Genomic DNA, 24,097 nt, shown 5'->3' on the forward strand with positions numbered 1-24,097 from the left:
GGTGCATTTGGTGTGCCAGGGTTGAGGTGTTAATTTGCGAGGGTGAATAGTGGTTGGTGGAGCAACAGAGTCAAGAGCAGAAGTGAGGGATGCATTGTATATGGAAGTGGCTTGTTCAGGGCATGAGAGAGAGAGAATAGGAGAGAGAAGTGAGTCAAACAGGGAGGAAAGGAATGTGGTGTAAATAGCCTCAATGTTACGCTTCGTGATGGTAGCCTTGGGAGGTAGAGATGGGGAAGTCGAGAGAGATAGGTTAAAGGAAAGCAGGTGGTGGTCAGAGAGGGGAAATGGGGTGCTTGGGGATTGAGTGCTTCTGACTGTAACCAAGGACCCTTGATGGTCCAGGATCCCGCGAGCGCCCCACAAGTGGTGGCAAGATAGAGACTGCAGGACTGTTGCATCTGTCAGTGAAGACAGAACCTAGCGGGTAATTCTGAGTTGATCGCAGCAGGAACTTTGTTAGCAATTGGGCAAAACCATGTGCACTGCAGGGAGAGCAGATGTAACATGTGCAGAGAGTGTTAGATTTGGGTGTGGTGTGTTCAATCTGCAATCTGAATTGCAGTGTAAAAATAAAGCAGCCAGTATTTACCCTGCACAGAAACAATATAACTCACCCAAATCTAACTCTCTCTGCACATGGTAAATCTGCCTCCCCTGCAGTGCACATGGTTTTGCCCAACTGCTAACAAAATTCCTGCTGCGATCAACTTGGAATTAGCCCCCTAGTTAGGGAGAAAACCAAGGTGCTAGACTAACCTGGGAGCTCAGAGCTGAAGCACCTACAATTAAGGTATTAACCTGAAGCAATGGCGCTCATACCATGAACTAGCACCCTTTTATCAGGAGACACCTTCCTGGATTGGCTGGACACAATTTGGAGCCTCTGCAATTGGCTCAGGATTAGGTCTCCAACATGGCAGCCTTCGGCACGGCAGACATACCAGCTGCTTCACTCAACAGACCAATACTTCCTTCCCTGGCATCCCAGCAGTCGCACCAACAATGGGTGGACCAGCTGCAGCAGCCCCCCACCAATGCTACCTTACCAGACACCGGATCGGCAGCCACCCGCAGCCCTGGACCAGCGTAAATCCCCGAACACTGACAAACTTTAATATAAAGACTTCACATTTTTGTTGGCCTTTATATACTGATCCCAGATCTACAGTATGAGGGCTTAACAATACATGCTTTATCTTGGTATCATTGTGGCAGCTTTTCTACACAGAACCCAGAGATTTGATGGCTTTATACTGTAATTCAGATTCCAAACCAATTACTTAACCCTTTTATAGTCTCACATTGTCTCCAGGGTGTTGCAGATAAAAGTTGGCAATGCTCTGATGCCATCATGTCAAGTGGACAGCTCCCAGCACTCTAGTAGATACTTCCAGTGATTCACTGTCCAATGTGTTAGAGCACCCTCAGGGGTGGTGCTAGAGTGTTTGACGCCTCCCTGCAAAGTATACATTTTTATCCTCTCTCTCATACTTAATAAAGGGACAGAGCGCACTTGAAAAACAGATGTGGGCTCACAAGGAACAGCCTTGGAAACATAATAGTACCCCAATTCAAATTAAACCACACAGTAGCACAATATTTGTTCACATTACTCCACATATAGTACCCCTGATTCATATTAAATCACACAGTAAATCCTTTATTCACAATGCCAACAGTAGTGCCTCTTATACACAATGCCCACATTAGTGCCCTATATACTGTCTACAGTATTAGCGCCTATTACACATAATGCCCACAGTAGTAGTGCTGCCTATACACATAATGCTCAAAGCAGTAGTGCTGCTTATACTCAATGCCCACAGTAATAGTGTTGCTTATACACACAACGTCCACAGTAGTAGTGCCCTTATGCACAAAATGTTCACAGTAGTAGTGGCTCTTACATACATATGACCACAGTAGTAGTGACCATATTACACATAATGCCTACAGTAGTAGTAGCCCTTATACACAATGCCCACATTCGTAGTGCCCCTTATATATATAATGCCCACAGTAGTAGAGGGCCATACTGTATACACATAATTCCCACAATAGTAGTGTCCCATGGGCCTAACTCAGACCTGATTGCAGCAGCAAATTTTTAGCAAATGGGCAAAACTATGGGCCTAATTTAGGCCTGATCGCTGCTGTGTATTTTCGCACAGCAGCCGATCAGGTCTGAACTGCGCATGCGCTGGCGCCGCAGTGCGTTGTTGCCTGCCAGACAGCCGATGGCCATCTCAGCCCAGCGATCGCCTCTGCCTGATTGACAGGCAGAGGCGGTTGCTGGGCAGCAGGTGGCGGGCTGGCAGCATTTGGTCAGCGCAGTCCGGGCAACACAGACGTGCCCGGACCATGAGGGGAGAGCTGCTGTGACCCGGAAAGCGATGGGTAGCTCCCTGCCAGTGCGCAGGAGCTGCACAGGTAGGGAGCTACTCGTGAAGTACAAAAACATCACCATTGTGCGATGCTTATGTCTGAGTAACTGATCTTTGCATGGCTATGATCAGATCTGAATTAGGCCCCATGTGCACTGCAGGGGGGGGCAGATATAACATGTGCAGAGAGAGTTAGATTTAGGTGGGGTGCAGCCAGTATTTACCCTGCACAGAAACATTATATCCCACCCAAATCTAACTCTCTCAGGACATGTTATATCTGTCCCCCCCCCCCCCCTGCAGTGCACATGGTTTTGCCCATTTGCTAACAAATTTGCTGCTGCAATCAGGTCTGAATTAGGTCCCATATACACATAATGCCCACAGTAGTTCTGCCACTTACAGACATAATGTGCACAGTAGCAGTGCCACTTATACACATAATACCCACAGTAGTGGTGTCCTATAATTTCCAGGAAAGGAAAAGAGGGAATGGTGCAGAAGACTGAAGTGCCTGTCACTGCTGCCTGTCTCTGTCATACAGGTGCATATATATATATATATATATACATACATACATACAGATATGTGGTATGTGGTTAGCATTAGCATACCACTTGTTGGGATCCCAGCTGTCAAAATACCAATGCTGGGATCCTGACGTGGGCTTCAAACCATCACCGGTATACAGGCGAGGTAGGTGATTCCCCCTCTATAGAGAATAGAACCTGGTCTATCGCTCAGGATGCCAATGTTGGTATACATATGCATATATATATATATATATATATATATATATAGAGAGAGAGAGAGAGAGAGTAATGCCTAGTCTTGCGCTAGATTTGAACTAAGCAGCATTTCATGAAGAACCCCCTGTTAGAATGGGTTCAAGAACTAGTATAGTAAGATAGGATCAGAGGGTGCTTAACTAAGTGTTATGAAATACCACCTCATAAACTTAACAGTATTACACAAAATCAACAAATAAAAACACTTGTTTATAATAAAAAAAAATTCAGACCTATTATAATGTCATAAAAAATATACAAATTCACATATAAGAACAATGTATACATCAAGTCAACAAATTTGTTCTAGTTTAGAGTGAAACTTCAAGGACTTGACCACTCCTAAATGACTTGAAGCCTCCAAGGTGGGAGGGTACAGTAGGTACAGATAAAACACCCTTTGATATATGGTTATTTCCATCAGTTATTACAGTTCATTTCATCCAAATACTGTACATCCAGTGGAAAGATCAGAACAGGCTTCCTTTTTCAAAGTTCAGCCCAGCGTACATCAACGAAAGGTCTGACAGGGAACCCAACCCCCTAGTATGTCTTCTGCGATCCAATGTTACCACTCTGTGAAGTTTTCTTCAAAATTCATCCAGTGGAAAGCCCACAACCAGCTCCCTTTGCCAGAGTTCCGGCCAATGTACATCAACAGGAGATCCAACCGTGATTACAACCCCCTAGTACAGATGTGTCCACTTATATCTTTGCTTTTTTACAAATTTATCACAACATGCAAAACACGGCTAAGCTGTTTTTCATGAGTAGCGAGTGGATGAATTTTAAAATTTTTGTTTGCTATAACAGAATATGTATAAAGTAACATACTAAAGAAGTAAATTAAGAAAAATCACAAGGCATGGATAAATCTCTGAGTCTATAGCATGCAAAACTATGCCATACATGGCGGGATATAGCAAAGATGTATGTGGACACATCTGTATGTCTTCTGTGATCCAATGTTACAACTCTGTGAAATTGTCACCCAAATCCATCCAGTGGCAGGCCCAACACAGGCTAACTGGGTCGAAGTTCTTTCCTATGAATTCCACAGTGATGTCTGACCAACCCCAATCCCCTAGTTTCTATTCTGTGATCCAATGTTGCCACTCTGTAAAGTTTCTTTTGAATCCATCCAGTGGAAAGCCCAGAACAGGCTCACCTGTGTCAAATTTCTGGCCAGCATACATCAATGGGAGGTCCAACTCGTACCCCAATCTTCTAGTATGTCTTCTGGGATCCAATCTTTCCACTCTGAAGTTTTCATCCAAATCCAACCAGTGGAAGGCCCAGACCAGGCTCCCTGTTTAAAAGTTCTACCTTGCGCATTCCACCATATGGTCCAATTGACCACAATCCCCTACTATGTCTTCTAGAATCCAATGTTACCACTCTGTGCAGTTTTCTTCCAAATCCATTCAGTGGAAGGCCCAGAACAGGCAAAAAATCTCCCTGAGTCAATGTTCTTCCCAACGCATTCTACTGTGAGCTCCGACCTGGACCCTAACTCTCCTAAAACTTGGCCAGAATCTAACTGGACTTCCTCTCATTGGTTTCATCCCAGAGGTATTTCAATGCATAACTGGACAGACAAACAGGACCAATTAATATATATACACATACATCATACATACATACATACATACATATATATATATATATACAGGTTGAGTATCCCTTATCCAAAATGCTTGGGACCAGAGGTATTTTGGATATCGGATTTTTCCGTATTTTGGAATAATTGCATACCATAATGAGATATCATGATGATAGGACCTAAATCTAAGCACAGAATGCATTTATGTTTCATATACACCTTATACACACAGCCTGAAGGTCATTTTAGCCAATATTTTTTATAACTTTATACTTTAAACAAAGTGGGTGTACATTCACACAATTCATTTTTGTTTCATATACACCTTATACACACAGCCTGAAGGTCATTTAATACAATATTTTTAATAACTTTGTGTATTAAACAAAGTTTGTGTACATTGAGTCAGCAAAAAACAAAGGTTTCACTATCTCACTCACTCAAAAAAGTCCGCATTTCGGAATATTCCGTATTTCAGAATATGTGGATATGGGATACTCAACCTATATATATATATATATATATATATACACACACATACATACATATATATGCATATATATATATATATATTATATACACATACACATATATATGTATATACATATATGTGTGTGTGTGTGCTCACTGACTGACTGACTGACCGACTGACTGACTGACTCATCACTAATTCTCTTTCCGATATGTTAGGAAGCTCAAATTCAATATTGGTATTCTTCAGGTGGGAAATAGAAAAACCACATAATTCGAATTTTAATAAATCTCCCCTAAGGGAATGAAAAGGGGGTTGACATAATGACATCATTACCGATGCATGTCTTGCATTGTATGAACAAGAACGCCCAAATGGACAACTGGATCAAAATTTGGATTGCACTTCCAGTGTATAGAATTTAATAAACTACAGAAAATGGTCCTGTCACTTTTCACCGCATCTGCTATGGGTGCTCCTAACGCAATGCCAAGAACCATGGATTAATATTTACTTACATTAAGATGCCTCAAATTCACATCTCTATAGCTTTACCAAAATTTCCATCTATCTATCTATCTATCTATCTATCTATCTATCTATCTATCTATCTATCTATCTATCCACCCTCAATTTCATAAAAAAAAAAAAGAACCAGCACTCACATTTAGCAGCTTTTTATTTGAAAACTCACATGGAAAGCCAACACCAGTTGGCTTTCCTCAGGGGATACCCCAACAATACCACAATCCCTACTGCCACCAGAGATGCACGAGCCACCTCCCACTCCAGCAGCTGATTAGGCAATAGGCATCAGCCTTTAATCAATCCAGTAGTGGTATCAATAGCAAAAAACACTTTCACTTAGAAGCCCAATCAGTTGTAACAAGATTAGTACATTTTAATAAAAATACATGTAAAACATACAGTAGTACATAACATATATAAATCAAGGTGAAACTCAATGTCCCAAAACATATGTGTCAGGAGCAATTGTTTGCATATAGTCAAAATAGTGGATTCTAAATTGCGTTCCAAATCTTAGGCCACTGAAAGGCACTTTAATTAGTAGATTTTCCTAAGTGCCAGAGTCAGTTGATTTCCATTTCAAAAAGGACAATTAAGTCCACTTTGTTTTATTCAAGGATAGCTACATTACCATGCACCAATATTAGGCCACTGAAAGGCAATTTAATTGGTAGCATTTCCTAAGTACCAGAGTCAGTCGATTTCCATTACAAATAGGACAATTAAGTCTACTGTAATGTAAGGATAGCTACATTACCATGCACCACCTGTGAAGTCAGAATTTCTGATGGAATGCCTGGCAGCCAATTCACTTAGTGCAAAGCTCTAGCTCCCCCCATGTTTCCGCAGTATTTTGTACCTTTGTTGATGATCTAGACAGCAGACTATTTTATCAGTTGCATTGTGGTCATACATACAGTACATGTGGTTCTGGGAATCTCTTATGTTCTTACCACCGCTACTTGGTAACAGTTCAGATCGGATGGTCACACACACCACAGGATACAAACTAAGAGGGGAAGGAGTACACTTGGAGGTGAGAGATCATGCAACGTTCATGGCAAGTATGAAGGTCAATGAGATGGTGGTGCAGGTTGAGAATAAGCCCCTAACATGACTGTATTTCAATATAGGCAATAAAGCAAGTAGCCCAAATAAACAGTTGAATAGGCACAACAACACACTTTCCGCCTTCAATGCATCCATCATGCAGCTCTCTGCAATTGTGGAAACGGAAAATAGTGTTCTGGAGACTAATACATGCATCCTGGACTCTTCCCTAGTTGTGTTAGAGTCCCAATTTTAATGCCAACACATGCTTCCAGGAAAATTTCCTGTGTATGGATGAGTCCCAAACAAATGTCATTCAGGACTTAGGGGGTCATTCCGAGTTGATCGCTCGCTAGCTACTTTTAGCAGCCATGCAAACGCATTGTCGCCACCAACGGGGGAGTGTATTTTCGCTTTGCAAGTGTGCAGCCGAGCGGGATGAAAAAGTTTTTTGCAGCACTGGACTTACTCAGCCCTTGCGATCACTTCAGTCTTTTTGGTCGCGGAATTGACGTCACACTCCCGCCCTGCAAATGCCTGGACACGCCTGCGTTTTTCCAAACACTCCCTGAAAACAGCCAGTTGACACCCATAAACGCCCTCTTCCTGTCAATCTCCTTGCGACCGGCTGTGCAAATGGATTCGTTGTTAAATCCATTGCCCAGCAACGATCCGCTTTGTACCCGTACGACGCGCGTGAGCATTGCGGTGCATGCACAGTAGTAACCTGTTTGCTGCGCTGTGAAAAATAGCAGGGAGCAATAAACTCAGAATGATCCCCTTAAATAACAATAATGTTGCAATTTGGGACCAAGCTACTTATGGGGTAATTCAGATCTGATCACTGCTGAGCGGACGATCAGATCAGATCCAAACTGCGCATGCATCTGAGCCGCAATGCGCATGTGCGTCGGACAGCTAAAACAGACATCGCCGGTCAGTGACAGGATGTTGCGAAGGATCCATTCACATGGGCATTTTCAAGGTGATTGACAGGAAGATGTCGTTTGTGGGTGGCAACAGACAGTTTACAGGGAGTTGCGGGAAAAACGCAGACGTGTCCAAGCGTTTTGAGGGAGGGTGTTTGGCGTCAGCTCCAGCCCAGATCAGCAGGAATCAATTGCACTGCAAGAGCAAGTCCTGAGCTGCATAGAGACTGCACAAACTGATTTTTAGCAGCTCTATTAACACATAGGAATACACGCTTGCACAGAGAAAATACACTCCCCCTGTATGCGGCGACTATCTAATCGCAGGACAGCAAAAAACACAGCCCAGCGATCAGATCTGAATTAGGCCCTTAGTCACTTACCTGAGCCACAAGGTATCACCACCATGAGCAGTATGATTATAAATCCCTTATCAGCTAATTCCAGAGGTGGTGATCTGTGCCCATGCCCTCCTTGCCTTCCTTCTACTCAGCCTAATTAAAGGTGAAAAAAACAAAAATGTATTATTGAACATCTACTGTAAAAATAGTTTACTTACAGTACAACATTAGAAATAATAATTATGTCATATTATTGTTGTTTGGTATTTAAAGCCATTGCAACAATATTAAGCTTGGGCATCAGAGTTGTTAGCAATTGAGCAAACCCACGTTGCACTACAGGTCAGCAGATGTAACATGTGCAGAGAGATTAGATTTGGGTGGGGTGTGTTCAAACTGAAATCTAAATTGCAGTCTAAAAGTAAAGCAGCCAGTATTTACCCTGCACAGAAACAATATAACCCACCCAAATCTAAATCTCTGTGCATGTTACATCTACCCCACCTGCAGTACAACATGGTTTTGTCCAATTGCTAACTTTTTGGATTCGCTAACAACTCTGAATAATCCCCCTAATTAGAAGGTGTGACATGATAAAAACAAGTTACACCATTTTTGCCTAATTTTTTTAATTTAAGGTACTGTTTTTTAAACTGTTTGCATCCTGGTAACCCATTGAATATATAATGGACATTTAAATAAATGTTTAATTTTTGTTATGATATTCAGCTGAACTAGATAAACAGGCTTATTTATGGCACAAACATAGCATGGCCAAATATTGTCTGATTGTTTTCTGCAAGTTAAGCACACAGGTTTAAGGTGTGGTTTAATTTACAAAACCATTTATATAGAATAAAAACAAGGACAATAGAAAGTTCATGTACCTAACAAACATAATAGTATGACGTGTCTTTTGATAGGTAACACATACAGCCACCCTACAGTAATTTAGAATTACATTTTTACAACCTTTAATACTTAACAAATGTACCAATGCTACCTGATTTAAAGTATATAGTTTGGAGTACTGTTTACAAATTGCTTAGTTACTTAAAACACAGACACACACTTTCATTTATTGAGAATATAAACTACCAATGTTTTGAATTATACTTACAGGTGAAATAGCTATTAATCACTACTTCACTGTCCCTCTTTCTATGCTGTCACAGTAGCATGATGTAAAAAATACCTCTGCTTGCTAGCTGTATATTGCATAATGTGGTATGGAGGGTTGTTGCAAGGCCAGATTGTGCAATAGACAGCAGCAGAGCACAATGTCAGACACTTTAGATGGTGAGTAAAGAAAAATTCCACCAGATTTGTCAAATCGCCTGAACCTAGATTTTAATAACCACAAAGTGCATTCTTTCATTTATCCAGTGGTCTTATGTGCGTCATTATACTTATACTCAGCAGGAGTATCCAGAAGCAACAATGGATTCATAAACAAGGCGAAACAGAATAGCCACAATTACCTGTAAAAAAAACAGAAGAAGTTGAAGGGTCTAATAACAATAGTTAGACATACATAGTGAATAAGGAACAATAAGAACGTGTGCATACCCAGCAGCTGTCCCTATGGAATTTGTCCCATCTCAAACGTCTTATAGAGATAGGGTCAGATATTGACTAAATGTGAATTGTGTTATCCCAATTACATGTCCCATGACCAGGGATGGCCAGCCAATTAGGCAGAATACACAGCCACATATGGTGCCAAGCTGTAAGAGTGGCATCTCCCACTGTCACTGTGCTGTGTGAGAGACTACACTGAGTGGAAAATCAGTGTAACCTTCAGTTGCTGCAAAGTCAGCATTCTGAGCCTAATTTATTTTCACTTACTGCATGTCTATCTGAGTCTGACAGCATGCTGCTGCACCTCAGTGGCTGAGCTGTTCAGAGAAGGAGGGTACTCAGGAGGCAGGCACAGTCTGACTTTGTGTGCCCCTACAGTCTGTTCTGCTGGCACTTACTGAAGTGGAGGAGGATGGAGGCTGGCTGCATTCCACTGACTACATTCCGGGGGCCATTTAGGTGGGGGTCTGGCACAGTACAGCCCTGTAATAGTAAGATTGGGGCTGTCACAGCACAGCAGTAGTTGTGAGATACTGGCTGCCACATCATAGCTCTATAATTAAGTAGGGGTAGCACAGCTCTATAATTGTGAGAGGGCAGCTGGGACAGCACCGCTCTAATTGTAAGATGGGGTTGACACAGAACAGCTCTGTAGTTGTGAAGCAGGGCTGGTATAGCCCACCTCTATTATTGCCAGGGGGGCTGGCCCAGTACAGCTCTGTAATGTTGAGAGAGGAGGGCTGGCACTGCACTGATCTGTAATTGTGAAGGGGTTGGCACAGCACAGCTCTATAATTGCGAAAGGTGAGTCTGGCAGAGCACAGCTCTATTTGTGAGGCAGGGGTTGGCACAGCACAGCTCTGTAATTATAAAAGGGTGGCACAGCATAGCTCATAATCGTAAGGGGGCTGGCACAGTACAGCTCTGTAATTGTGAGGAGAGGGGGCTGGCAAAGCACAGCTCTGTATTGCTGACCGGGGCTGGCACAATACAGCTCTGTAGAGAGAGTTTTCCTTGGGCTAACTGGAGGCTCCTTATATCATTTATCGGTTAGTCTTTCCTGGCATTGCCTATAGTCTTCTACTGCACCAGTCTCTTAACTGTTGAGAGCCTTTTGCTTGCCTGAACTGTTACCATACAGCAGGGGTGCACAAAGACTTGATTGTGGGCTACTGTAGATATTCAACCACTTCTCTGACATGTCAGTCTTCTGTGTTATTGTTGTTACAGTATAATCTGGGCAAAAAAAAAAATGTGTAGGATTTATGTTTTATATATGGGACAATGTGTGTGAGTTTTATTTTCCTACCGATTGGGCCAATGTGTGTAGGTTTTATTTTATTACAGTGGGGGCCAAATGTGTGAGGGTTTTCTTTATTCCAGTGGGGGTTTTGATTTTTACAGTCGGGGGCAATGCATGTGGATTTTATTATTTTACAGTGGGGGTCTTCTGCCCTGGCTGGGTGGCTAGCACCCATTTCCTGCATGCCACCCAACCATACTGATTTTGGCAGTACAGACACCATGCCACTTACCTATGTGTTTGTTGTTTTTTCATGGTGGGGGGCTATGTTAATATTTTGGGTCCTGTGTATGTGTGTTTTGTTCATGCAAAGCCTATATTTTTTTTTTTTTCATGTGGGGAGTAACGTGTGTGTTTTTTTCCCATGCAAATCTTATGTGTATGTTTTTATCATGCAATTCAAAGCCTACTGTATATGTTTTATGATTTTCTTGTGGGTTCTTATGTGTTGTTGTTGTTGTTGTTGTTGTTGTTGTTGTTGTTGTTGTTTTTTTTCATGTGAAGCTTATGTGTTTATTTTTTTCCCCTGTGGGGTCATATGTGTATGTGTTGTTTCATGTGAAACCTATGTATTTTAGAGACACGTTTCGAGACACAGCAGGTCTCTTCTTAAAGCCTTGAAGGAGAGACCTGCTATTTCTTGAAAAGCATTGGCATGCTTCACCTGTGAATACTACAAAGAAGATTACCACCGACTATCCTGGGAAACCTTTCGGTTCAATCTTTGGAGCCATGTGCAGGGAGAACCTGGTTACTCTGCACATTTACAGCTGCGACTCCAATACATCATCCTTTGTAGAATTTTGACTTTTTTCCAGCCTATGTCATAGACTTTATGCTAATGAAAGAGTGCCATCTCTAATATTATCTATATTATTGTCTACAATTTATCCTTGTTTGTTCTTAATTTTTTTATAATTAAATCTGCATTGTACCATTTTATGGGGTCTATTTATTAAGCCTTGGATGGAGATAAAGTCAACGGAGACAAAGTACCAGCCAATCCGATCCTAACTGTCATTTCACAGCCTGGGTTTTAAAAATGGCAGTTGGGCTGGTACTTTATCTCAATCAACTTTATCTCCATCCAAGGCTTAGTAAATAGACCCCTACATCTTATTGGTTCAGTGGATAAGTGCCAATCATGTGACACTACCCACACAATCACTGTCTGTTTCTGTGGTTCCACTAGGGGAACCTAAGTGTCACTGAAGGCTCAGCTCATATCCACAGAAGCACCAATTTAGTTCCTCAAGCTTTGTATTGCATTTATTCTCAGACATATTTTTGTCCTATTTGCTGCAGGTACTGTAGTTTGAGCTTCTTTTATAAGCATCATGATTAAGGCTATGAGAGTTTGATCAATTTGACAAACATGATTCTTAGTAAATTCAGGATTTGTATTTTTCTCCATGTAAAATATATAATGTTTGGTCTGATGGTGTATTGTCATCTGTTGGAGTTTTTTTGTCATGTTTTACTTACAATTTGGCGTTGATTTGGCCTATAGTAAATCTGATTTGCATAAGGGAAATTGCATAAAAATACTAAAGTGACCAAAATTGTAGTTTAGTAAATCTACCCTCTAGTGAACGGAGCTAAAAGTAACACTGAGCACAACCTTATGCCCTGTGAGAATATACGTACCTCATGACTTGAACAGTATAATACCTTGCTCAATAACAAAAGAATAGATAAAGCAATGTAGTTAGTAAAATCAGGCATGCATAAACCTATACATTTAAGTTTTCTTCAGCCCCTCTAAAATAGTTTCTCATGTAATATTATTTTAAAGTTAGGGGCAAAAATCTGGATGCTATTTGTAATGACAATACTGTGTAAAATATTATCGATGTATGAAGAATTTAATAAAATACATTTCAGGCTTTGAAATATTTGACCCATCCCTGTAGACAATATTTCCAGATTATGAATTAAAAAAGGATAGCTCTAAACAAACAAAAAATCTGGTTGTTTAGAATGATAAATGAGTGCAAATATATTGATATTGCTCATGCAGACTTTGACCCTATTTTTCATAGGGAGTTAATCTAAAAATAAAGACCAGATTTTAAAGCAGTTTTATGGATATGCCATGAGCTGAAAGATAGGCATCAGACTGTGGCAGTTAATGGAGTACATTCAGAGAAGCAGCAGGTTACTAGTGAAGAGCCTCAGGGTGTTGGGAATACACTTTATTAAATGTTTTATGAGTGATATTACTGATGGTTTGGAATAAAAAAGGTGACAATTTATACAGTAGAAGGCCTACTAATATAATGCATGGCCTTAAGAGGACCTCACTATATGTATAAGTTATAAAGAATTCATTGGTAATGTGACTGAACATTTTCAAATCATTAATGCACTAAACAAAGTACATTAAATAATTATTAGACTTGGATAGGTTGCAATGCAGTGTGATAGTGAGACCAGCAATAATGTAAGGTTATACGAAGTACTTCTTGTCATTTTTTAGTGGCCTATTAATCAACAGGGACTGGATTGCTCAGATAATTAAGTATCCAACTCGCCATGAGTTGCTGTAGTAAACACTTATTTACAGGTGCATTATAGTATTAATCTGGTATGGGGACAGCTGCTCTGAAAAGCAGCTGTCTTCGTGATCATTATCATTGGAGCAGATGTGTTAAGCCTGGAGAAGGTATAAAGCAGTAATAAGTGCAAGGTGATAACGCACCAGTCAATCAGCTCCAATATGTAAATTGGCAGTTAGGAGTTTACTGGCTGGTGCGGTATCACCTTGTACTTATCACTGCTTTATCACTTCTCCAGGCTTAATACATCTGCCCAATTGTTACAAGTGTAAGAATAATGAAGTTCTGAAACAGTTTGTCCACCCCAGCTCAGGGGGCCTCAAACCATGAACCCATTCCTAGTACTGACATGTTATATACATTTATCCAGGACTTACTATTCATAGTGCCTATTCCAATACATACTCTGCAAATGCAAGGAAATTAACTAATTAAAAAACCCAAGGGAAGATGGGAAGGATACTAGTTAAAGCTTAAGGACTCTACTCATGTAAGTGTAAACACATGTACACAATACAGACTATATGGGCGTTTTTATAATTTATATTAAATGTCAGTATTAGGCATGGGTTCGGGACATGGAGCCCCCTGGGTTAGTGTGGTCATGCTGCTTTAGGGCATCATTATTGTAACACATAACCTAACATGTTTTAGTAGCTAAACTGCTTTTCACTAATGTAACACTTTTTAACACCCTAATTACTACTTCTCACCTATGTAACACTTTGAGTACTGAACTGCTACTTTTTATTAATGTAACACTTTTTAACACTTAAACTGCTACTTCTCCCTAATGTGATGCCTCGTGGCAGTGGGGTTGTGCTGGCCTAATGGTATGTACACACGGTGAGATATTTTCTTACGATTTCGACTATATAGTCAAAATCGTAAGAAAAGTTAGTGCAGATCGCAAGGTGAAAGTCACCTTGCGATCCCCATTCGATACCGATGCGCGGTCGGCATCGCAAGCCTAGATAGACTGTGCAGGCAAGTCAATTTTGGCAATCTCTATAGAAGGTATAGTCAAAATTGACACTTAGCCAAAATTGCACATAGTCAGTATCGCAAGCACACTCATTATGTGCTTGCGATGCCGACCTAGCCCCTGTCGCATAGTGAGAATCGGGCATAGCCCGAATCAAACCTTTTGTATGGGCCTTTAGGGTTTCCATGCTCTGGACTTGAATATTAGGGACCCACCTGATGAGGTTACCTGGCCAAAAGTTATACTAAGAACCTTAATTTTACTCCATGTTAAATTGTCGAGTTCAATGTAAATGTTCTGATTGCCACTGTTTTAGTGTTTATAGTGTGCATCTGCATTTTCACTTTTTTTGGTGTGGCACTACAAGTCTCATCATGGTAGCACATGATATTATGTTTTGAATTAAGATGTGCAGTCCATTCCCCATCCCTACCATATATTCTATACTGTGTGCATGTGTGTACACTTGAAGGAAGAGACTCCTTTAGCATGTACTAGCACCCCTCCACTTGTTAACAGTCCATGTTAAATTGCAGAGTTGATTTTAATTGTTCTGATTGCCAGTGTTCTTAGTGTTTAGAGTGTGCACCTGTATTTCTCTTTTTTCTTTGTAGTGGTATCAGGTATCAGCTACAATCAAATCCTCATTCTTTCATCTGAGGAACATAGCCAGAATAAAGTGCCTAATTCTCTCAGAAGATCTGTGTAAAATCATACATGCATTTGTATTATCACACCTAGACTACTGCAATTCCCTTTACCTGGATCTCCCAGATTTTTTAGGACCAGACTGAAGGCTTTAGTAGCCAAGTTAACCAAATTTAGAGGCAAGAGAGGACATAAAAGACTAAACCAAAATATAAGAAAAAGAATAAAGGCCATCTTAATAATGAAATATCAGAAGGAGCTACCAATGGGAAAACCAATGAAACATCACAAAGTAAGGGGACATTTTTTAATCTTAGGGACTAATTCAGACCTGATCACTGCTGTGCATTTTCGCACAGCAGGCAATCAGGTCTGAACTGCGCTTGCACACGCGCCGCAGTGTGCATATGCATGCCAGAGATGCGTTCGGCATCTGAGCCCAGCGATAGCCTCTGCCTGATTGATAAGCAGAGGTGTTCGCTGGGCGGGAGGGGGTGAGACGGTGGTGTTTGGCCTCCAGTTTGGGGGCACAGTCTGGCAACGCAGTCGTGCCCGGACTGTGCGGGGGGCGGGCCGCGGCGGCTGCGTGACGACACACGCAGCCGCTGCAATCTGGTATGTGACAAGTAGCTCTCTGCCAGAGCACAGGAGCTGCACAGGTAGGGAGCTACTTGTCAAGTACAAATGCATTGCTGCTGTGCGATGCTTTTGTAATTGTGCGGGGAAAGGGGTAGGGCCTTAACTCCAAATGTATTAAATTAAAGGTGGTGGTCTGTAACCTTATCTTAAAGATACAGTATTAGGTATAACAAAAAAATAAAAACCCTGCGCTTGACCTGCTGGCAACAATCCGGTCCGAGCTGCAACTTCTAAGATATTAAGCAATTGCTAAGCCTCAGGAAGGATTTTACAAATATATAAATTGTTTAAGAAGTGCTGCTCAGATGGATGCAATGACAAATCAAATAATTAAAAAATTAGCAATTTATTAGTACAAACATATGGCCATATATTAAAATCACATCACATTATACAATAACCGTTCAAAACTGTTATACTCAAGTATACAGAAAAGTAGCAGTCTCCCGAGTCAATGGATAATTATTAGTTACTGTAGATTTTTGTTAGTAATATTAATAAGCCAGTTCCAAAGAAGTTGTTACAATGTGCAAATCCATTCATTCAATATGTTAGTAGTATGTAGTTTGTGCACTTAATTAATAATTGTATCAATCTCTAAAGGAAAAAAGCTGCTTATTACTTTTTGTAAATGTATTAAAAAAAGACTATTCAAGTAATTAGAAATTAGTTTCATATTTCCAAAAAGGCATTATAGTATATGCAAACTCCTGCGTTCATTCCAGTTATTAACTTACAGCTTAGTTACCATGTTTGGCAGCGTGTTTTCAGCTGTTTCAGATTTTCTGAGTCCCACTTTCATGAGGCACTGAATATCTTCCCTCCTACCATGTTACTGCCTGGTTGTACCTGACACTGGCAGACAATGTTGGATATTTCCAGTAGGGAGCAGCTTTAGTCTGTAGTGGACCGTAGAACCGAATTGCCATATGTAGTGTGGGTCCCGATAATCTTGGGAACAAGTATATGCAGGAGATGTCCTATGGCACGTTTCCACGCCTCTCGTTATGAGTAATTAGCAGCTTCCTCAGACAGCATGGCTATTGTATTGCCCAGGATTTGGTTTTAAACCATGTTGAAAAAGACCCATTACGGGTAGAAACGCATTGGAGTGCGGGGGTGGTGAGCACACATGTATCCCTTATGAGGCTGTATCTGTGATTGACATCAGACCGTCTGCACTGTTTTCGGCTGACGGCTGAGCTGGCAAATCAGATCATTTGTCTTCAGAGGGAATCACGAGTGTGATATCCTATAACCATTTTTTTTAATTTATCTTTTTACATTTTTTGTCTGGTGTACATATTGGTTTTAAGTGATTGGTTTAAAATAAAAAGTTGTCAGTACTTTTTATATCATCAGCGCATTATTTTCACATATAGAGGAGTGTCAGGCTGGACAAACACTCCATAAAGAAACCGAAATAGGAGGATACCCATCTGACCGAGAGTGAGTATGGTAAGCAACTTCACTTGTGAAAACAAATAGACCTATCGTTAAAGATACCTTTATACGTGGAACCACATAATATATATTGTGAGTTCGGTACGCATTGTTTTGGAATTTTTTTGGGGCTAAGAATGGATTTCAGTCTGTGATATGGGACGTATTACACTATGTTCTGGACTATTTCTTTTTTATCTATGTGGGGATCCATCCATGTGAGATACGAATTACATCACATCTAAGAAAGACAGAGGAGCACATCATTCAAAGAGAATATATGGACATAAGTATAATCCCATATGTATGAAACCACATGAAGCACCTTTGACTTGGGAATTACCTGTTCTATAGTGAAAGATCAGGAACCTCTTCCAGTTCCTAGTACTACTGCTGAAGCTGCTGCTGCCACCAGTCACGACATTGACGATGCAATTTCATCAACGTCGTCTGCTAAGCCTGAAGCCCAATGTCATAGAGGGCATGTAAAATCAAAGAAGAAAAAATTAATAACTTAAAAAAAAAGAAATAATTTGATGAGAAATGTAAAATTGGCAATATGACATTCACAAAACGAAGTGGTAAGGAAAGGCTAAGGCCTTGCCCTATGTTCATGACTGGTGGTTCAGCTTCTCATGAAGACGGAAGCCCTCCTCCCTCTTGAAAAATAAAAAAAAATAAAGCTTGTTAAACAACAGAAAAAAACAGCTGTGCACTCAGAGATATCACAAATTCCCAAGGAGAGTACAAGTGTGTCCGCAGTTGCGATGTCTAGGCACTACATTCCCAAGAATGTATGGGAAGAGGAGGCTCCTACCACCATTTGCACGCCTTCTGCCAGTGCTGGGAGGAGCACCAGCAGTCCAGTTGTTGATATTGAGATAGAGGATGTCACTGTAGAAGTACACCAGGATGTGGAGGATATTGGTGTAGTTGGCACTGAGGATGAATTGACAATGAGGACTCTGATGGTGATGTGGTTTGTTTCAATAAGACACCACTGGATGAAAAAGCCCATTGTCATGCCTGGGCAAAACACCAAAAAATCCACCTCTTTGGTGAGGAATTATTTTTCTGTGAGGATGAGGATGTAAACACTGAAAGGGGTGAGGAATTGGAGGCTGAGGATGAGAATGACATCTTGCCTCTGTAGAGCCAGTATGTGCAAGGAGAGATTTATTGCTTCTATTTTGGTGGGGGCCCAAGCAAAGCATTCTATTCAGCCACAGTCGTGTGGCAAACCCAGTCGCTGAAATGATTGGTTTGTTAAAGTGTGCATATCCTGTTTATACAATATAAGGGTGGGAGATCCCAAGGACAATTCCATCTTACACGTCTTTTCGTTGTCTGCCACATCATTCCAGGGGTGCTGCCCTATATGAGGTGCTGCCCCTCTGCCCTACCAGTCCAGGGGTGCTGCCCCACTGCCGCTTAAGTCCAGGGGTGCTGCTGCCTGTCTGCTATGCTGTGCAATTCTCCAGGGGTGCTGCCTATGCTGTATAAATCCAGGGGTGTTGCCTATCTGCTGTTTAAATCCAGGGGTGCTGACTATCTGCTGTATAAATCTAGAGGCGCTGCCGTATAATTCCAGGGGTGCCCTGTCTGAACCCACTCATCTCTAGTATATATATTTTCTAGTGTGCACTGTGTACCCAGCATTAGAGAGAGGTTCTTCTCAATTATTTCATGGTAGGGACTCAAATTAATGGCTCAATTTAGTCAACCTTAATTTTGATTGATTAATTTTCCACATTTTGGGATTATTTACAAGATGCGCATTTGTTGTACAGGGTTCTTTTCCTTTGTTTTTTAAATGTTTTCTCCTTAATAATTGTACAATGTAAGGGCTGCGTAGGGTTATCACAAGACCTAGCGGTGTTAGAAGCGTTTCAGTGATTTTGTATTGCATCAGCTTTCCATTGCACTGCAGCACTAGATGGGCCAGGAGCTGAATAAGGGCCCAGTATGGAGTCTCATGGTGGCTTACAGCCAGGAAGATGTTGGCTTGCCAGGCTGAGGCATGCTGTTGGCACAGAGGTTAGCATTGCTTCCTCCCACAGTCCTACTTGTAATATAAAATGAGTTTTGACTAGAGTGGTAAACTTCACTAGGGCAGGGGCTCAATAACAAAAAATTAACTGCACAGTCCTGCTTAGTACTATACCGAACCCACCTGAACTCAGCTTGCCCGATTCGGGACTGCTGTGGGGGCTCACAAGGGGCTGCTAATACATCTAAGGGGCTATTTTATTTAAAAATAAAATATGAATAAAATAAACAAGACACACAGGTATGCTCACATACGTGTAACTGGGACACACAGGTATGCTCACATGTGTGTAACTGGGAGCTGTGAAAAACGAAAATAAAGCATCTGCCACAAAATATGTAAATGAAAATGCAATACAAAAATGGAAAAAAAGAAACCCACAAGATTTTCACAAAATAAGTCTCCAGACTCAGTGGAGGGGAAAATATACAATCTTGATCTTATGGAATACAGCAGTTTATTTGCATCCCATCATTAAATCCGAGATTATCATAATCCCTGAAAATGAAGAAGGGGGAACAAATTCACCTTCTTGATACTGTCCTCTTCCTCTTGCCTCTTCTCGTAATGTGAAAATTAATCAAATATGGAAGTGGTATGTTTGTAGCTAGCTATGATTCGGAGAACTTGACAAGCTTTTTCCCAGGGGACTACCTGTCGTTGAAATCAAAGACAGGTGGTCTCCCTGGAAAAAGATATGTTGGGTTTATTAAACTGTGCATGTCCTGTTTAAACAACATAAGGGAGGGTGGGAGGACCCAATGACAATTCCATCTTGCACTTTTTTTTCTTCTTTGCATTATGTGCTCTTTGGGGCCCAGTTTGTAAAACTGCCATCCTGTCTGCCACTGCAGTACCACTCATAGATGGGACACGTGTTTGTGCCGCCCACTTATAGGGGTTCATTCCGAGTTGATCGCTAGCTGCATTCGTTCGCTGTGCAGTGATGAGGCAAAAAAAATGGCACTTCTGCGCATGCGTATGCTGCGCAATGCGCATGCGCGGCGTACTATTACAATGAACAGTGTAGTTACACACAGGGTGTAGCGAAGCTTTTCAGTCACACTGTTGGCCGCAGAGTGATTGACATGAAGGGGGCGTTTCTGGGTGTCAACTGACCGTTTTCAGGGAGAGTTTTGAAAAACGCAGGCGTAGCTGGGCGAATGCAGGGCGTGTTTGTGACGTCAAAACAGGAACTGAATAGTCTGAAGTGATTGCAAGAGCTGAGTAGGTTTAGAGCTACTTAGAAACTGCACAAAAAACTTTGTAGCCGCTCTGCGATTCTTTTGTTCGCACTTCTGCTAAGCTAACATACTCTCCCAGTGGGCGGCGGCATAGCGTTTGCGCGGCTGCTAAAAACTGCTAGTGAACGATCAACTCGGTATGACCACCAATGTTGCTTAGCTTTATCATCCAGCTACCTCACTGCAACCGTTTGGCCTAAAATCAATATTGTGAGGAGTGGGTTGTTCAGAATAGACTGAAAATGATTGGAAATGAATGTGATTGAGGTTAATAATACTGTAGAAAAAAAAAAACATTTTGTGATTTTAGCTGTTTTTATGTTTAAGAAAAAAAATCCAGATCCAAAACCAAAACCCAAAAGGGTGGTTTTGGCAAAACAAATCCAGATCCAAAACACTAACATAGATCAAGATCCAAAACACAAACCCTGAAAAGTGTCCGGTGCACATCTCTACTTAATACATTTCCCCCAATTTACTTAATGTAATATTTTTTCTAAATTTATCAATAAAAACTTTTATCCTATGGGTCACGTGAAACAATTGCTTATACTCTAGGGTGCCATGAGACCAGAAAGTTTGGGAAACACTGGTGTAATCACTATGGAGGTCATTCCGAGTTGGTCGCTAAGTTTTTCGTTCGCACAACATATTCGCAAAGTTGCGATAATGTAGTAAAATTGCGAACATCCGCCCCCAACGTATTTTTGCTATTTCGTATGCAGTATTACACAAAGTGGGTGTACGCCAAATGAGATCGCAGCAATGCGAAACCATTGCAAAAACACATACTTCATCGTAAAAATACGAAGTTTTAGTAGATTTACACATTTTCCCTTAAAAGTGCACACTTTTGCGGACAAACGCACAACAATGTGTTTTTTTGCTATTAAATTAAATTACACCTTTCAGTTTAAAGTCCACAAGCCCACCTCAATTACGAATCCAATTAGTGTAATGAATGATAATGTTCATAACCAATTAAGTCAACAAAAAATACCTGAAGAACACTTTGTTGGCATAATTGGCCATCAACATTTAAATGTTTCAATTTTAAATATAGATGTTTTAAATGTTTTTTTTTTTTGTTTTTTTTGTAAAGGTGTTGTTTGTGAATGAAGGTGCTTACATGTTTATTAAGACAATACCCTCCTAACTGTTTCGTAATTTAATTTTTAAATCTTACGTTACATGTGTGAAATGTTTAATGAAATCAATTTCTGCTAGGCAATCTGCTGATCCTTTTTTGCATTAATAAACACAACACCCAGTTAACTTGAAATAACTTGTTTTTATTTTTAAAATATTTTAATCAGTAAAAAAAAAGAACTAAAAATATAATTATGCAAATTTGTGGAGCTCATCAATGCAGCTCAGTAAGCCATGCAGGTGTTGCCGCATGTTGTCCAGAATGGCCACAAAACTTCTGGGATCTCCAACTGCAACATCTGAAATTAAGATGCAACATAAACATTAATAACTTATTCACATTACTTATTATACAAGCAAGGCACAAAGCACACTTTAATGCAGGCATGTCCAAACTGCTGGCCTCCAGCTGTTGTGAAACTACATAGACCAGCATGCCTTGACACAGTTTTGGGGTCAGAGAATGCCAAAGCTGTGTCAGGGCATGCTGGGATGTGTAGTTTTTCACCAGCTGGAGGGCCGCAGTTTGTACAGGCCTGCTTTAATGCCTAAGTGACTACATCATGGCTGTTTTAAGGATAAATCAGTAGCAGAACAACACACAAGCCTGCTCAGCAATCTTTTTTGTAATATTTTTACAAGAAAGTGTACCACACCATGGGGTACATTTACTACTACGGGAGTTCGATTTAAGATGGGACGTTGACCATAGCAACCAATCAAATTAGACATATTATCTTGTAAAAGTGGACTTACAAATTACAAATATAATCTTATTAGTTGCTATGGGCAACATCCCATGTTAAAGAGAACTCCACTCAGATAGAAATGTTAGCCTGAAAACTGAGCACATATAAACCATGTTGTCCTGGCAACCCTGTTGAACTAATGTGTGTCGACCTAGAGTGGACACACAAAACATTGCACACATAAACAGTACATATAATGACACTATCAAAAAAATCAATGCAACATGTACACCATGAATAATAACTCAAATATTTTTTCTTGGTAGCACATTTCCAACAGTACAACAGGGCATGTTTTGACATTGTAAGTGTAAGTAGCTAATCATTATTTTAAAAATGTTAAACCACTTACTTTCCTCTGCAACATTCTCACTTAGCCCATCAGGGGCTTCTTCTGCCCATTCGCTGGGTGGTGAAGGCAGCTGGATGGGGGAAGGAGGCTGGATGGGGAAGGAGGCGGGATGGGGGAAGGAGGTGGGATGGGGGAAGGAGGCGGGATGGGGGAAGGAGGCGGGATGGGGGAAGGAGGCAGGATGGGGGAAGGAGGAGGGATTGGGGATGTTTTATCTGAGGGTGGGTCTGATTGTGAGGGCGAGGGGGGCGGAGAGAATGTTTTGCCAATCGAGGGTGAGGGGGGCTGAGAAGGGGATTTGGAAGGAGAAGGAGAAGGGGACTGGTAAGGAGGAGAAGGGGGCACAGAAGGAGAAGGAGAGGTGGGCTGAGAAGGGGACTGGGAAGCTGAGGGGGACTGGGAAGCTGAGGGGGACTGGGAAGCTGAGGGTGACTGGGAAGCTGAGATGGACTGGGAAGCTAAGGGGGACTGGGAAGCTGAGGGTGACTGGGAAGCTGAGGGTGACTGGGAAGGGGAGGGGGACTGAGAAGGGGAGGGGGAGTGCGAAGGGGAGGGGGAGTGAGAAGGGGAGGGGGGCTGAGAAGGGCCATGATGTTGCCTCCCTGCATCAGCTTGCCGTTGTGGTCGTCCTAGAATGATATATGTATTATATTTTGTGTTGCATGTCAAATTTGATAAACACCATTTGTCAATTACACTGTTCTGTCCCATGTAAAAGACACAGGGCTAACATTTTTTTTTTAAATCTGTTTATGTTGTCCATAGCAAACAATCTGATTATACATTACATTTGTGATGCTCATTACAGAATCTATTCCATTGACTCATAATGATTGTTATAGGCAACATCACCATATCACTATTCAAGCCACCTTATTATATTGACCCCACTGATCAAGTTATGTGGTACAGTTTCCAGCCTGTGTAGCAATTTTGAACAACATGCACTTGTTTTGACTAACTTTGCTACAGTCAGTACTGTTTGCCCTAACCACACACACTGTCATATTTTTTAAACTAGTTCAGTCAGTGTTGAAATTACAGACTACCACTTAGTGTAAATTTGCACAGTTTTGGATAATAATGTAATGTAACTTACTGCGTGCACGCAGTTGGCGGATTTGCTGGCGGATCTCCGCCAAAAGCTCCGGAGTCCTCCTGCGCAGATCACTCCATCTGCGTTCCAGCTGGATGATGGTCCGCCTGCTGCGGACGCGAGTCCTGAGTAGGTGGCAGACCTCCGCGTAGGCCTCGCGCTTAACCCGATTGGGGATAAATCGCTCTACGCGGCCTACGCG

This window comes from Pseudophryne corroboree, chromosome 8 (assembly GCF_028390025.1).
Source record: "Pseudophryne corroboree isolate aPseCor3 chromosome 8, aPseCor3.hap2, whole genome shotgun sequence".
NCBI lineage: Eukaryota > Metazoa > Chordata > Amphibia > Anura > Myobatrachidae > Pseudophryne > Pseudophryne corroboree.